General features: G+C 37.5%; 1 pseudogene; it reads right to left on the minus strand.

The window, feature by feature from the left end:
- Positions 1-288: 288 nt before the first annotated feature.
- On the minus strand, positions 289-3,086 carry LOC133256148 (3-ketoacyl-CoA thiolase, mitochondrial-like; annotated as a pseudogene).
- Positions 3,087-4,075: the final 989 nt, after the last annotated feature.

The following is a 4,075-nucleotide window of genomic DNA, read 5'->3' on the forward strand; positions in this document are numbered from 1 at the left end:
TGATACTGAAGCTAAAGCTCCAATACTTTGGGCACTCGATGTGAAAGAGCCAACTCATGGGAAAAGTCTCTGATGCTGGCAAAGATTGAAGACAAGAGGAGAAGGGGACAGCAGAGGATGAGATGAACTAGATGAACATAAGTTTGAGCACACTCTGGGAGATAGTGAAGGACAGAGAAGCCTGGTGTGCTGCAGTCCATGGAGTCACAAACAGTCAGACACAACTGAGTGACTGAACCACAACAAGCTAAGTAAAGTAACTGCACTATTATGGGCTCCTTGGTTTCTTCAGTCTGAGTTCCAAATATCGAGTGTGATGCACTGGCCACCTTCAATGTAAGCTGATTCCCCTGCATATTCTCCACCTTTACATCTTAATTCATGAACTGTGTGTGCAATAATTCTTGATCCAGATCCTGCCAATGGCTGATTTCAAGTAATGACTCTTCCATTTATATTGGTTTTACCTGGGTTGAAATCCAAGCTCTTTTCAACTGCCAAGTACTGGGGAGCAAAATCTCCATTCACTCCCACCAAATCCATGTCCTTAAGACTCAGTCTTCTTTTCTTTAGTGCCCCCACTGGAGGCAGGGAAAAGACCAATATCTACAATAGAGAAGTCACGTCCAGATACAAAATAGCTCACAGTTCTTGCCAGTGGGAAGTTATACTTTTTGATAGTATCTTCACTATCTATGAAAGCATCAGATATTTCTGATACATTCCTTACAGGAATGTCCCTTCTTGGACAGGGATGGGACAAGGATGGTCCCTTCTTCCTTAAAACTGGAGGAAGCTTATTTAACTGCACCGGACTCATTGGTATTAAGCCTGCTCATTACTTGGCATTACTCATTACTTGCTCCTGTCCTTGTCTTTATCTAAACTGATATCATCTCACTATTAAAGTAGCCAGCTTCATTAGCAGCTTTTCACCTCTGCTGTGACTGCAGGGTGTTTGTTAAATTTTTCTCTACTTATTTTATGTTTTGCAGCAAGATTCTCTGCAGCAATTCCTGTGGGGACTGGGACACGTTGCCTTGTTAATGCTGCTCACAAAGAATCTTCCAGCTTGAGATCTGATCCCAACTTGGTTATAATACATACATTTCTGACACAGTAGGGAGCCATGCTTTTGGCCCCTCCACATAAGACAACTTCAGCTATTTTTACACACGTTTCCTGACATCCATATACAATGAACTGGAAACCAGAGCCACGGAGCCTATTAGCAGTGAGAGCTGAGGTCTCTTTGGGGACATCCACATCAAACTGACATGGCTTGCCAAGTATGCAGCATCTGAAAAACTATTTGCTAGGCTATTTTAAAGAATACAGCTCAAGAACAGACAAAGAGAAGAAAGCACAGGACAAGATCAGGGAGGTGGGTATGGAGCTTCCATCCCCTCTGGGCACACACCTCTCCCAGTACTTTCACCAACGTGAAGCTCTGATTAGTCTTCATTTGTGAAAGAAAGTCTTACAAAACAATGGAATTCATTTTTAATAGTAGAATTTTTGTTAATCAAATTCAGGAGAGGATAATATCATTTGATGCAATGGGCAGTTTAGGTAGAAGTTTTAATCTGCCTCTAAAAACTTGGCAAATATAATGTTAATCTCCCCTATGCTCTTAGTATTTGCATTAGAAATTTTCTTTATATTTAGTTTCTAAGCTAAAAGAATTCTGAATTAGACGAAATGAAGATATAGGTTTAAAATATTCTCAGATAAAACAATTTTCAGTGTCATCACTATATTATGTGTGAAAAGTTCTATGTTTCATGTTGCATTCATAATATTTCTATACTATATAGTTTTAGAGCCATCTTATATTACTTGACTGGAACAGTTATCTGGTAAGTTAATTGAAAAAGTAGGTTAAAGTAGGAACCATAAATTAAAAGTGTACATATATCTTAAAATTTTATTTCAAATTAAAACATATACAGGCACGTTATGATGTAAGGACAAAGCCTTTCTTCGAAACTTAGTTTACTGATTTGTGTTCCACATTTTACATAAAAGACATCCTAACGCCTTGTCCACAACATCTAAGAATGGTTATATTAGATAAACTAAGCAGTGCAGCTGGTGTGGAACAAAAGAGGGAGACACTTACTAGCCACAGTTATTCAGTCAGTATATCTTCAAAAGGGAACTGAAGCCTTCAATTAGTCTCAAAGATTATTTATGTGAAGACATATTAAGAGAGCTTCTATTTGTCCTATAAATGAAGATACAGTCCAGTTATTAAAACTTGTATATATTATCTGCAAGGGCTTATAATTATTTGAAAATATTTTACAGCCTTATGTCATAAATCTTAATGTCTATCCATTAGATAGGAGGGTTTCTGTGGTTGCTGTAATTTGTTTATATATATCTTCTTTTATTACCTCAGATACTACTGCAAAGTATCTTGGCAAATTAAGAATAGAAAGCAGAATTCTCAACATCAGGCCCACTGAAGGTGGGTAAAATATGTTTATAACTAGCCTTTTACTAGTCATCTAATTTATATGTATATAAGGTAGATATATTTCCCCCACAAACACCAATCATACTTGTTAGCTATGCTGTCAGTCAAAATGGATCTGACTGCTTTCTAATGGCATTTGGCAGAAGTAAATGGAGATTAGAGGATAGAGAGATCAGTTCAGGCCTCCAAGTCAATCTGTGCAGCTTTCGATTTCAACCAATCAGTAACACCTGCATGTGGTAATCATTCTCCTTGGTTACAAGCACTGGCAGAAACTAGAGACCTGTTTTTCAAGCTAAAGCAAAATGAGCTAAATATAAATGTGAAAATCCTTTTCATTGTAGAATTTTCATCTTCTTTTGAGAAAAATAGAAAAAATAGGGATGTTTTAATCCATATTTAAATTATTTTGTAGTAAGGTCAATTATGTTTAAACACACCAACGATGGATAAGCATGTTGGGTATGTTATTTATCTTCTTGACATCATGATAAAGATTCAAACTGCAGTCCAGTATCCAGCCTGGGACTTTAAACTGCTGTGCTGGTGCACACTACTCCAGTCTCCTTTTTAGTTACTTGTTAGAGCTGTGTGAACCTTTCATCTCGTGAAACTTGCCAACCTCAGGAATATTTTATGAGTTACCAGCTTTGCAACTTTTGTAGAATACATTCAAACATCACTTTTACAGGGAGCAGAACTGTAAAATGTTTCTCCAAAGATTTAAAAAAATATATAAAAAGGAAGCCATGGAAGGAAAACTAGTAGCATTCTCCCATTGTTGCCTGGCAAACTTTGTTTATTCTAAACTGTTTTCTCTAACTTGAAGTCAGGCTTTGACTTAGAGGTCAATAGACCACCCTCCTGAGGTTATCATTCTCAGCTGAATCTCTCTCCAGAAGAGCAAAAACACTATAGGTAATAATTTTTTTTTTTTTACAATTTTTTTTAAATTCAGTGTTTGGCATTATTGGGTAAAATAAGATTACTTTATAATTTTGTTTTTTTCTTTCCCCTCTTTTCCAACTAATTACCCCTATTTAATCTTTTAACAGGCTTCCTTGGTGGCTCAGATGGTAAAGAATCTGCCTGTCAATGCAGGAGATGCAAGAGACATGAGTTTGATCATTGGGTAGGGGAAATTCCTTGAAGGAGGAAATGGTTACACAGGCCTTGTATGCTTTCCTGGATAATTCAACAGTCAGAGGAGCCTGGCAGGCTACAGCCAACGGGGTCACAAACAGCTGGACATGACTGAGCAATACTTTCACTTCATTTTCAATCTTTTAACAGTCTCATCTCAGTATGTAACATTTATTTAATAGATGATAAAATATGCCAAAATTTTTAAAAGAAAGTTCAAAAAGCTTGTAGAAAAACCACCATATTATTTTTTTTTCCCAAATAGGCACTGTTGCTGCTGCTGCTAAGTCGCTTCAGTCGTGTCCGACTCTGTGCAACCCCATAGATGGCAGCCCACCAGGCTCCCCCGTCCCTGGGATTCTCCAGGCAAGAACACTGGAGTGCGTTGGCATTTCTTTCTCCAATGCATGAAAGTGAAAAGTGAAAATGAAGTCACTCAGTTGTGTCTGA

This window comes from Bos javanicus, chromosome 2 (assembly GCF_032452875.1).
Source record: "Bos javanicus breed banteng chromosome 2, ARS-OSU_banteng_1.0, whole genome shotgun sequence".
Taxonomy (NCBI): domain Eukaryota; kingdom Metazoa; phylum Chordata; class Mammalia; order Artiodactyla; family Bovidae; genus Bos; species Bos javanicus.